This window comes from Vulpes lagopus, chromosome 8 (assembly GCF_018345385.1).
Source record: "Vulpes lagopus strain Blue_001 chromosome 8, ASM1834538v1, whole genome shotgun sequence".
Lineage (NCBI taxonomy): Eukaryota > Metazoa > Chordata > Mammalia > Carnivora > Canidae > Vulpes > Vulpes lagopus.
Genome location: NC_054831.1, coordinates 44,030,945 through 44,044,418, shown reverse-complemented (window position 1 = coordinate 44,044,418; position 13,474 = coordinate 44,030,945). Strand labels below are relative to the sequence as shown.

Genomic DNA, 13,474 nt, shown 5'->3' with positions numbered 1-13,474 from the left:
GCTCCTAGAAAGGACCAAGAATGGGTGCCAGGGGAGGGTCTTCAGGCTCCGCCACACCATTCCTGGGATGCAGCCTCTCTGAAGACCAACTGGGAAACACAGATTGAAATCTTAAAATGTAGATCACAATTTCATCTCTAAAAATTAACCCAGGACACCTGGATGGTTCAGAGGTTGAGCATCTGCCTTTGGCTCAGGTCATGATTCCAGGTCCAGAGATGGAGTCCCACATTGGGCTCCCCTCAGGGAGCCTGCTTCTCCCTCTGCCTGTGTCTCTGCCTCTTTCTGTGTCTCTCATGAATAAATAAAATCTTTTTTAAAAAAATTAAACTAAAGAAATTATCACAATATTTTATAAAGTGTTGAAGATAGGAATTTTAAATTAAATTTGACACAATATAATGTTCTTGGAAATTAGAGAATTAGATTGTAGAGCTCGCCTTGTAAATTTAGGTCTGCTTCCCTGTTTCCCTGCCCTGAACCACATGAACCTTAAAGTTCAGGACTGGATCACATCTACTTTTGATCCCGAGGGCTTTGTGCTCAATGTGTATTTGGAGAATAAAGGAATGAAAGAAAAAAAAAAAAAAGAATCGTGACCATGAACAAATATTTAGCTCTAAGCATAGCTACGGAAAAGAATTGAATATAGCAAAAGAATTGGAACACCCTAAATATCCATAAAGATAGAGTTGGTATAATAAATTACCTGTACAGTGGACTACTATATGGTTATTCAAAATGGCATTGCAGTAGACATGCAATGATATAGAAGGTTTCCAACAGATTAACCATTTAAAAAGCAGGTTTTGCAGGGTCCCTACGGGGCTCAGTCAGTCAAGTGTCTGACTTGGTTTCAGCTCAGGTCATGATCTCAGGGTTGTGAAACTAAGCCCCATGATGGGCTCCGTGCTAAGCAGGGAGTCTGCTTGAGATTCTCTCTCTTCCTCTGCCTCTCCCCCCACCTCTCTCTCTCAAATAAATAAATCTTAAAAAAAAAAGCAGATTGTGCAATTTCAGGTAAAATATGATTTAACATATGCTTTAAGATTCTCACAAATATATCCATACCAAAATGTATACCAAAATTTTACTTCTAATTATTTTTCCACAAAATGTCCAAGGTATACCAACATGTATACCAAAATTATATACTAAGATTTTACCTCTAATCATTTTCTTTTTATTTCCTTATATTTTATGATACAAGGACACAGTAACGGTGTGTTCCTTTAGGAAGTAAAAAAAATTTTTTTTTTCAAAAATGAAACACCTAAGGGATGATAAAGGAAGGGATGGGTTTGTTCAGGACACTGTTCTTGTTAGAAGCCAGTCCATTGTTATGGCAGCCCTACCTAACTACTACAGGTGCAAGTCATGACATTCCTTCAAAACCAGTTTATTCTTCTGGCATCATTGTGATCTCTATTGTCATGGTTACCCAAGTTCAAACCATTGTCAAAATATCAGAGAACTGTACTGATGATACACATTAGATGAATAATGAAATAATGAAGTTAAACCAAAAGATAAAAGAAAAGGTAGTGGGTTTTTTTTTTTTGAGTTAACATATTTATTAGTGTTTATACAAACAAGCTACACCTACTAATTAAAAAATAGGAGGGTTTTTTCCTCGGTAAGAATAGAGTCTTTAACAGGACTCTATTGGAATTAAGAATTCCATACAAATAGAACATATACTTAACACAAGAAAGCAAGGAAGGATTTTACATTACACAGAACAGACATTCAGTTGGTTCAATAATGGTGAGTTACCCTTCTAACCGAATAGTCATATTTTATATTTATTACACATATGGCAATCAGCTCAGTATATGCCAACAATCACACTTTTAATATTTAGTAGCATGAAGTACACATTTCCCAAGGGATATGTGATGTGGTCTTCAATTCAGAATGCCAGCAGGGACTGAGCTATTATATGTTCTTTTTTTTTTTTAAAGATTTTTTTTTATTTATTCATGAGAGATACACAGAGAGAGGCAGAGACACAGGCAGAAGGAGAAGCAGGCTCCCTGCCAGGATCCAGATGTGGGACTCGATCCCAGGACCCCAGGATCACTACCTGAGCTGAAGACAGATGCTCAACCACTGAGCCACCCAGGCGTCCCTATTATGTGTTCTTTAATGTTCCAGCTAACCATCTCATTGCCTCATTGAAGCCAGTGACTTGGGTTGCTGAAGGTTTGCATATCTGTCACTGTGGGTCCTTCAGTGCTGGTAACTCAAGAGAATTTGCATCTCTAACGGAGTCACGGCCTGCTGCATGCCCTGCTTATTTGTAAACACCACCAAAATGGCTTTTCTCAGCTCTTCTTCCTCCAGCATAGCCACTAACTCTGACGTGGGAATGCCAGTTTGGTTCGGTCACAACTATCTACTATAGAAACGACTGTATCCGTGTTTGAATAATGACATCTCCAGTATGGCCTGAGCCTTGTCTGTCCTCCTCAATCCCAGGCTTGGGATTTAAGGTTCTCATATATTACTGTCCCAACATTAAATCCGATGGTAGGAATAGTAGTAACCACTTCTCCAACCTGCAATCTGTACAAAATTACTTTTTTCCTGCTCCATACAATCTCAAAATTAAAATCTTCATTTCTTGGGGTTCCAAACAAGACTAGAAAAAATATTTGATAAAAAGCCACCCATGATGAGCTTCCTGTCGCCTTTGTCGGTGGTCAGAGACAGACTCCGGCCTCGACTCCTGCCACCTCTGCTCACCTTGGCCTCTGGCTCCAGCTGGCTCCCTTGGAAGTCAGGTCCACCAGCAGCTTCCAGGTGGGACTCCCAGCAGGGGCGATGGGTCGCAGTGACTATGCACAGGGATCAACGATCTCAGAAATGGTAGATTTTAAAATAGGTTTAGAAAAAGGTTGTATAATAAGGCCAGAAATATTCCCCAGCTAGATTTATACAGTGACTAGAAAGACCCAGCATCATTCACTAATTTTCCCAAGACAGTGCAATCAATACGTGATGGATCATGTTTTGAACATGAGAGCTTGTATTCTTCCCTCTTCCCAAGCACCTGTCATTGTCTGTTTGTTCTGTCTTCATTCATTGATCTCATATATTATAAAGCACTGGGGGGTACAGAGGTGTGCCTGACACATTCAATTTCATTTTATTTCCACAAATTTTATTGAGTGCTTAAAATCAGTTCTCCTTCTGTCTGGAGAAGCCCTGACTTATGGCAATGGCCCATTATCCCCAAGGGGCTGAGAAGCAGGGGTAGGTCATGGGTAGAGGAGACAGACAAACTATCCAGTGTGTGGTGTGCCCACTCAGTGGTACAAATGAGAAAGTTTGGGTGACGTGATTCCAAACGTTCTTCCCAGCAATGATTATTTTATGACTGATTATTATTTGTACCACTTATTAGCATCAGCTTTCTGTGAAATATTTATGCTATTATTAGATGTTACTTAACTTCTACATTATTATTATTATTTTTAAACTTCTGTATTATTTAATTCTTTATTAGTTCAAATCTTGTATCCCAGATTTGAAGTTTCTTGAGACAAAGTCTGTTCTTACCTTTTTTGCTTCCCTAGCAAAAGTCAGAACTCAATAACTACAGATTCATTGATTATGAACATCAATTATTTTCAGATAAACAGATATCCATGTTCTCTCTTCTTCCTATTTTACCTTTCCCATATACTAAATATTGGTGATGCAGAGTATTTATGTCTGGAGAGGTTGCTGGCAGGGATGATCTCCCTTTCTCCCCATGCTTGCTTTTTCAAAATAGGTACTTAAGAGCATGAGAAAATTACACTGTTAAGTGAAAAAGAGCAGAATACAAGATAGTATACATAGAATATATCCCAATTTTATTAGAGAAGTTGGAAGAAGAAACACGGAATTGGAACATCCAAGACGTCACCAGCCTACAAACACAAATGCTGTCACACTAGTATTTATATGCCAGAATGTCTGTTCTTGCCTCCATCTGCACATGCAGAATGTGGCACTCCCCTTTAAAAGTTCCTCCAGAAAGCACCTTCACATGGGCTCATATTTGACCCTCAAGTGCAGACACTAATTGGCACCAGCATGTTCTCCTGCCTCTATGCCCTAGACATTATCCATTGCTGGTGAAGCCACATAAAAGGCTACTAATGGCTGCCAGGAAAATATTAAGACTTGTTCCCTCTGTGTGGCAAGGATATAAGTATTAAAATTACTTAATTATTTTTCTCTGTTCTTTTTATATTTTCCAAATTTTCTAGATTATTAGTATTATAATCAGAAAAAAATGTTGATTAAAAACATCTGCATCAAGTCTGCAAGATAGCTGGAGGGTGGTTGTTGTGAATAACCCCAGAAGAAATCAGAAAACAGCAAGAAAAAAACATGGGGTGAATGCATTGGTGTTAGAATTGCAGGGTCCATCAGCATAAAACCCTGCCAGACATCTTAGACCTGTCCTGGGAGGTACTGGCATCTGCTGGGATCCCACTGATTTAGTTCACAAAGTGTAAAGAGCATGCAGCAAAACGGACTGCTGTTTGGCATGTTTGCCTGATGAGACTCAAGGAAGTTAATTTTAGGGGAAAAAAATGTGTAAGCCATTCAAGGGCACCAATAGCTTTGGACTTGGCCAGAACCTCATAGGGAAAGCTCCTAGAGTTGTCCCAGGCAGCCTAATGAAGACATCTGCTGAACAGACAGCTGGCTAGAAATTTAATAAGACACCAGACCAAGTTACGAAGAGAATATAGAGCATTGCTATGGAAAAATTAATAGTGTTGTGTGCATTAATGAGCAGGAACTAACTGAAGCATCAAAGGCATAAGGGGGCAATTTGGTTTTTAGAATAATCATAGAATTCATGAAAAAATGTTCACCCACATTCCCAGCTGAGGTCAAACAAGGCAGTCTCTGCCTTCCTGTTTCAGCTGTCATAAGTAAACAAGTATCCTTTTTGTGGACAAGTTAGTGCTACATATTTTTTGCTCTTTTCTGTTTTTTTTTTTTTGTTGGTGAATTTGTTGTTTAAAACAGCTCCCAAGGGGATATCTGGATGGCTCAGCTGTTTAGTGCCGCCTTTGGCCCAGGGCGTGGTCCTGGAGTCCCAGGATCGAGTCCCACATCAGGCTCCCGGCATGGAGCCTGCTTCTCCCTCTGCCTGCATCTCTGCCTCTCTCTCTGTGTGTGTGTCTCTCGTGAATAAATAAATAAAATCTTTAAAAAAAAATAAAATAAAATAAAACAGCTCCCAAGTATCATGCTCTTGCTCATCTAAGATTGGATAAACTTCCTTCAGGTATGAGTTACAGAGCTATCAGCTGTGAGTTCAATGTTAATGGGACAATATATATTAAATAAGGGTATTGTTAAACAGAAATACACAAAGTGATGTGTGAATCCAGCAAGATCACATAAAACAAGGATATGTATTGATCTAAGGGTAAAAATGTGACCAGAGGCTGCCAATACTTTATTTCCCCAGACTGATAGCTCTCACTATTGGCTAATTTAGCGTTCATGGCAACTCTGCAGAACATAACTCCTATGTATAATGAGAATTGACTATATTATCATTTCAATAAACAGTTAATATGATTACTGAGATATATTGCATTATTTTTTGTACTGAGTCCAAAATGTGATATGTCTTTTGCAGCTACAGCATGTCTCCTTAAATTTGTCATGTTTAAAGGGCTTAGTGGACACATGTGGCAAGTGGCTATGTACTAGCCAGAGAGATCTAGCCTATGCCTCCACGAAGAAATTGAAACCATCAGACTTGGGGCACCTGGGTGGCTCAGTGGTTGAGCATCTTCCTTTGGCTCAGGTCATGACTCCAGCGTCCCAGGATCAAGTTCTGCATCAGGCTCCCCACAGTGAGCCTGCTTCTCCCTCTGCCTATATCTCTGCCTCTCTCTCTCTGTGTTTTCACGAATAAATAAATAAATCTTAAAAAAAAAAGAAAAAGAAAAAAGAAACCATCAGACAGAGTTCCCCAAGCATTACCAAGACCCATGTCTGTCCCTCTGTGGAGCTCTGGACTGTATCCCCACTCTCTCCAGGGAAGTGGCCCTTGCATCAGGCCCTTTCCTTCCTGTGTCTTTTTTTCTCTCTCCATTGGTTATTAACCTTCAGCATATAAATGTGCTTGTCTTCCCAATTTAAAAGACAAATAATAAAATGAGGGACTGTATGTGTCCCTCCAGCTTTTGTATGTACTTCTGAGATAGCATTATTCTTCTATTGTGTTATTTGTTCATTCATCTGCCTTCTCACTGGATGAACCTCAGGGCGGTGATCATCTTCTACCACATTTTATTCAATCAATAAATATTTACTAGATCAAAGATTTTCTATGCACACAGCACTGTGATAAGACCCCAAGCATACTGTATGAGAAAAAACAGGCATGTCCCAACCCCAAAGAAATCTTACAGACTAGGGATCCCTGCGGGACTCAGTGGTTTAGCGCCTGCCGTTGGCCCAGGATCCCTGGAGTCCCGGGATCGAGTCCCCCGGCGGTCTCCCGGAGCCTGCTTCTCCCTCTGCCTGTGTCTCTGCCTCTTTCTATCTCTCTCTCATAAATAAATAAATAAATAAATAAATAAATAAATAATAGATAGATAAATAAATAAATCTTTACAAAAAAGAAAGGAAGAAAGAAATCTTACAGACTAATGGGTGAGTCAGACATTATTCAGGTAAACCCTCAAATAAATGCATAATTACAAGCTGCAATAAGTTCTAGGAAGGAAGTACTCAAGGTTTTGAGAACTTATAACAGGGAGACCTGATCTACTTTGATCAGACTTCTCTGAAGAAGGAACACTGAGCTAAGTCAGAGTTGTCCACCAGAGTCCAACTCATGAAAATGAAATCTTCAAGAGGGTGGGGCATTTATTTCATCACTAGGTCTCCAGCACCCTAATTCAACACCTGGCATGAAATAGGTCCTTAATAAATATTTGTGAGTGAATGGATGAACTATGCAGAAGAGGAGAGAGAAGGGAGGAAAGAGGAGACAAAAAGCATTCTGACTCTATGAAACTAGCATGTGCAATGATCCTGTGGTAGAGGGAACATGGCACACCCAAGGGACTTAAAGGCCAGTGTGGAAGAGCAGAGAAAATGAGGAAGAGCATGGGATGAGATGAGAATAGAGACAGGAAGAAGCAAAATCATCACTGGTTACTCTGGAGATTTTATTCTTTAACTGAAGAAACACAGATTTTTAAGGGTGGGGATGGGATAGGAAATGACTTGACCAGATTTGGCTTTGGTGTAGAGTGAGGTGGAGGGCTGAGCATATGTGTTTGAGGGTAGGAGTCCTGTCAAGAAATGAGGTAGTAATAGTAGTTTGGACTGATGGTGAATGAAGATGGATAAAGGGAATGGATATGAGAAATATTTAAATGTTAAAATCAACAGGTGAGGTCACTGGATAAGACAAGGGACAGAAGGAGAGACATCAAGGACAACCACTTAGTGTCCGGCTTCTGCCAATTAAGTGGAGCCATTTTCTGAGAGGAAAAAACTGGAAGAATAATGACAGTTGCGGGGTGACTCACAGGTGTTTGGACATGCTGGGTTTGAGGTATTCTTGAGATACTCAAGCAGAAATGTAAAGGCTGTGCTGTGGGTTTGGAATTCAGAGAAGCCTGGGGTGATGATATAAATTTGAAAGTAATGGTGTAAAATGGTAATTGAAGCCCAGAACCTGGCACATGATAGGAGTTTCATAAATATTTGTTGAATTAATGAATGAATGGGGATTACTAAGGATTCATTTTAAGACATTTTGAGTTTGTAGTAACTCGAGACTTAGAAATATCTAAATATACCTCTAAGCTTCTATTTTTCATAAGACACTAATATACAAATAATTTAAATAACATTTAATCTTCTCCAAGTCCATGACATTATTTTATGTTATGGCTTATTTTTCATTTCTTGGCCTTTAATGGCTTAATGGCATCACTCAAGACAAAAGCTACATTGAAGATAGCATGTTGTTTATTGTATGCCAGTTTATCATACCATGTAAGCAAGATAAAGTATCTTAGAAGACACTTTTCTCTAGTAATAAATTTTTACTTTTTTCTCTGTTCTTGTGGCACATGCAGTTCTCTAACAAAAATTAATAAAGTCTTATTATCTTATGTACATCAATCATATTTAGGCTTAGACACCATCAGAAAGAGCAAATACAAACACAGCATCTAGAAAAAGCAAAGCTTTAATAAATGTTTGTTAAACTGAATTGAGTTGAAAAATCACAAGTATTTTCCTTTTCCTGTTCCACTTACTTGTTTATTCTCTTTTATCCTGTAGCCAATCTGTCCCTCCTCCCATCATCAAACATTCTAATGTGTTTTACAAATATCTTAAAATGTATATTTGTTATTTTGTAAAGATATATCTTTTCTCTTAAAAATGTTTTGAACAAATTAATGAATTTTAAAATTTGCATACTATTGACCACTGAATTATTATTACATGTTGCATTGTTTCACATAAATAAAAACATAAGTATAATCTCCCTTCCCCTTTTTAGGAAAAAGAATTGCACTCTTAGTCTAAAACTATCAGAATCACATATTTTTTCTTCTTTTTATTTATTTATAAATAAATAAGAAATTTATTTCTTATTTTTGTAATTGTGGTTAAATATACATAACATAAAACTTACCATTTCAACCACTCTTTCTGTTTTAACATCTTATTTTGAAAACAATTTTAGATTTACAAAAGAGTTGCAAAGTGTTTTAACATTTCATTTTGAAATAATTTTAGAGATACAGAAGAGTTGCAAAGAAAGTAACAGAAAGTTCCAGTCTAGCCTCATTCAGCTTCTCCTAATGTTAAGTTTCCATAACTCTGGTTCAATGATCAAAACTCAGAAATTAACACTGGTACAATGTACTATTATTTTGTTATGAAGATTTTTTAAATTTTTATTCATTTTTAAATTTTATTTAAATTCAATTAATTAACATATAATGTATTTTGGGTTTCAGAGGTAGTAGTCAGTTGTTCAGCAGTCTTACATAATACCCAGTGCTCATTACATCACGTGCCCTCCTTTATGTCCATCACTTTTAAGTGTACAGTTAAAGGGTTGTAAGTACAATCACATTGACCTGTGGTTGTGACCACCATCCATTTCTAGAACCTTTTCATCTCAAACTGAAACTCTGTCCCCATTAGACACTGTCTCCCTCCAAACCCTGGCAACCACCATTCTATTTTCTGCCTCTATGAACAAAAATTCTTAATTTAGGTGAAGACCAATTTATTTTTTTATTTCATTACCTGTGCTTTTGATGTCATACCCCAGAAGTTGTTTCCAAAGCTAATGTCATGATGCTTTTTCCCTATGTTTTTTCCCTTAGGCTTTCTTCTAAGAATTTGGTAGTTTTTTGTTTTGTTTTGTTTTTTAAAGATTGTATTTATTTATTCATAGAGACACAGGCAGAGGGAGAAGCAGGGTCCATGCAGGGAGCCTGACGTGGGACTCGATCCAGAATCTCCAGGATCAGGCCCCAGGCTGCAGGTGGCACTAAACTGCTACGCCACCAGGGCTGCCCGAATTTGGTAGTTTTAAGGTATATTTTAATGTGTATAAATAGAATTATGTTATATATCCCATTCTATTTCTTACTTTTCTCTCAGTGTTTTATTTTTAAGGTTTATCCATGCTCCTACATGAAAATTGAATCTGTTGCTTCTAACTGTGGCACAATCCTCCAAGAGTGTTTACCCTTGCCTTTTACTGTCCACTCTCTGTGAAGGACTTCAGATGCCCCTACAACCAGCCACCAATACCCTTAGATGTGTCCCTAAAGGGCCTGTAATGAGGATTTCCTGGGGCAATGCAAAGGGGAATGGCTGGACTCTAGAGCATACACACACTTCGATGCACTGAATAGTGTACCACTTGCTGTATGGCTGCCCCAGTCTGTTCTTCCAACCAGCAGGGCAGAGGGGCACCTAACCTCACACTCTTGCCAACAGTGGGCATCATGCAGCTCCTGATTAATTCCTGGTTAATGGGCACAAAGTGATGTTGCATTATCTATTTGCATTTCTCTTATTAATAATATTTGAACATCTCTCCATGTGTTTATTAGCTCAAAGAGTTTCCTCTTCTGTAGACTGCCCCTTCTGTATGTTGCCCATTTTTTTCTACTGAAGTATTTTGTAGTTGTTGATATGCACAAGTTTTTTTTTTATATTCTCAATATTAGTCCCTTGTCAGATTTAAACATTACAGATATCTCACCTTCTTGTGTCACCCTGATCCAGGGCATCCACAAATGTTTTATTTTCACCTTATTATATTTAGTAATTCCAAATTTTAAAAGTGAAATACTTTGCCGACAATAAAAATTATATGTTCTGTGTTGCTTTTTCTGTCTCTTTAGTTAAATTAATTCCTATAAGTAACATATTTAGAACAATCTGGCATATGTTCAGCATTCAATGAGTGCTATTGTTATCATCACTGTATTTAATTCAAATTTATGTTTCTCAAATGAAATCATCTCATATGACCTACCTAGCATAACTGCTTTAGGATACATTCAAATGTATTGAAAATTGAAATTTGAGGTCACTGTGAATTCTTTATCAGGAAAGATGATTCCATTATTTAGTAAAATTATCAGAAGACAAGAAAAAATAAGAGAGATGCACACACAGTCCATTTTTTTTTAACTCATTTATGGTCTTTGAAGATGTGAGGGTTAGATATGGCACAGAAATCATAGCATCTTTAACCTTCTGAGAAAGAATATATACCCTGTGCATAATTTCAGCCTTTCTGTCCCACTGCATTACTCTTTCTGATTCTCTATTTTCAGGTCACCTATGACCCCTTACTTCCTTATTTCAGGTATTAGGAGTCATTTTCATGTTTAAAAAAAAAAAAAAGCTCACAAGTAATAGAACTCTTTATTCATTTTAAATTCTCCTGATAAAGATCACATTTCAATTCCTAGAAACATGGCTTACCCTCCTGGTCATGACTCTGACCTGTCTCAGCACCCTTGCCCCTCACACTCCCCATCATGATCAGAACACCTGCTATCATGGCTGCGTGTTGACAGTGAACGGAGAGAATCACAAACACATCCATGTACATCCGTGTAACACGGCAGGGTTCTGAGTTTCTGCTCAGAGGATCCTACTGCAGACTTGGATGGTTTTGAGCACGGAATAAAGTGGTTTTCTAAATATTTCTTTTCAAAAATGTACTTCAATCAATTTAAATATAATTAGGCAAATGAACTGATTGTGATGCCAGGAAAGGTATTTTCTACCTAGATTTTTTTTTTACAATTTCCTGAGATATTCTGATTAACTATGAGAGTAATAATTTATAATTATACTTATATAGTCAGAAGACATTTGAGTATATCCATGAGGTCATATTGAAGCGAGAGATTTTCTTGCATAAGTAGTTAAATAGTTTTCATGTAAATAATACTTATTTCTTAATTCTTTTCCATATTTTTCAGCAATATCATATTGCCTAGCAAAGTTTTAGCCACAAAAGGAGGAAGATGATTGCGTTTCCATCACAGTCAATGCAGTGGGGTGCCACTCACATCAGCAGTGTTCTCCTTAAGGTTGCCACATGTAACCATCCCCTCAGAAGTTTTCTACTTTGTACCTTTTAATCCAAAAAAAAGAAATTGCTTGGAACAGCTAAATGGGGTGTTGTTGCTTTTTAAATGATGTCCAGTGTTTTCTTTTTCCAGATTAGAGCACTGTTACCTTATGAATCAAAACATGAAAGAGATGGTTCAGCGTTAGCAGTGAACTTTGTTTTAATACATTGGGTATGTTTTCTTAGTGGTTTTGTAAACTTTGGCCATCTGTTGCTGAGCTGTGAGGACCACATATTTCCTTTGCAAGTGAGGAAGGATGCAATACATTTAACCACCATATGTGTAAGACCAACTATCTACAAAACCAGAACGATGGATCAGAGTCAAGCTGGAGTCAAAAAGCTAACATTTCAGCAATTTTCTTAACAGTATTTCTGCAAACATCTTCAGTCTGTTATCGGTACCATGCCACTATGGATCAAATGTGTGTGACACCCTAAAATTTACATGTTGAAGCTCTAACTCCCAATGTGATGGTATTTGAGCATGGAGCTTTTGGGTGGTAATTAGATGAGGTCATGAGGGTTGGGCCCCATGATGGGATGAGTGCCCTTAGAAGAAGAGGAAGAGATACCAGAGCTCTCTCTCCCTCTGCCACTGAGGACCCAGCAAGAGGTCTGCCACTTGCAAGCCAGGAAACAGGCTCTCACCAGGAACAGAATCTGTAGGCACCTTGATTTGGAGCTTTCCAGCCTCCAGAACTGTGGGAAATACATGTCTGTTGTTTTATCCACCCTGTATATTGTATCCTGTTTTCGCAGACCCATGTGATTGGTAATAGCCATGGGGACTGAACAGATAGATACATTCAGCACTTCTTAAATGTAAGGTTTTGTTCAAGATTTCCTGGACTACTTTCCCTCTGCTCTGCATATGGAGTCCTGCACTGAGGAGAAAACAAAGCCAAAAGATTCTGCCCAAATGATTGGAGCCTCTGGAATATTGCACTGACCTTAGGAAATACTATTCTGAAGAACAGGAAATGTATCTCCATCATTTCCAACCTCCTCCTTCCATGGAAAATGATCTCAACTATTAATTCGTAAGACAGTGTTGGCAATCTAAGTGTATGAACCACCCTCTTACAACTTCAACAAGAGCGTCCGCTTTTTCCAATAAGATGCTTTTACCTGGAAGAATGAATGGATGATAGAATTCAGAATACTGGGACATCTTTGCAGGTGATCAGTATCTCCTTAATTTTTCTTTCTCCTGTGCCCACTGACTGCTTGCTTTGTTTGCAGTTAAATGCCTGGAGCCTCAGGATTGGGTTCACTGTTGGTTCACTGTTCACTGTTGCTCAAATGCCTCTACCATCTCTGCCAACAGGCCCATGCCTGTTCCATCCAGTCTTATCACCCATGGCTATTCCAGAAAGTTCTTTCCATGGTTTACGAATTTTCTCATCACATCCAGTGAGTAAGATCATGTTGAAATCTCTATAAAAAGACTACTTTCCAGAAGAATAAGCTAGTGGGCAGTTCTGGGTGGGGCTTTCTTCAGAAAAGTGAATGACCCAGCAGAGCAGGACTAGGGTGAGGTGGAGCAGGCACCTAGGGTGCAAAAAGCAAGGAGGCACCTGCTGTGCCCTCTGCTGACTCTGCACTCGTAGGATGTTTCTCATCCTAGGCACCTTATCCAGGTGACCCTAGCTCTTTTAGCCTCGGGTAACACCAGTTCTTCTCCTTGGCCCTTTCAACTGTTCTATTCTCTTATAATTAGGTTTCCAGATGATTTAGTTGCAGACCTACTGGGTAATTTTGATATAAATCATTTTAAAACACTCTATGTCTGCACCA

At 38.4% G+C, this 13,474-nt stretch overlaps 1 pseudogene; it reads right to left on the bottom strand.

The window, feature by feature from the left end:
- Positions 1 to 2,134: 2,134 nt before the first annotated feature.
- Positions 2,135 to 2,963, bottom strand: LOC121497703 (annotated as a pseudogene).
- Between the last annotated feature and the right edge of the window lie 10,511 nt (positions 2,964 to 13,474).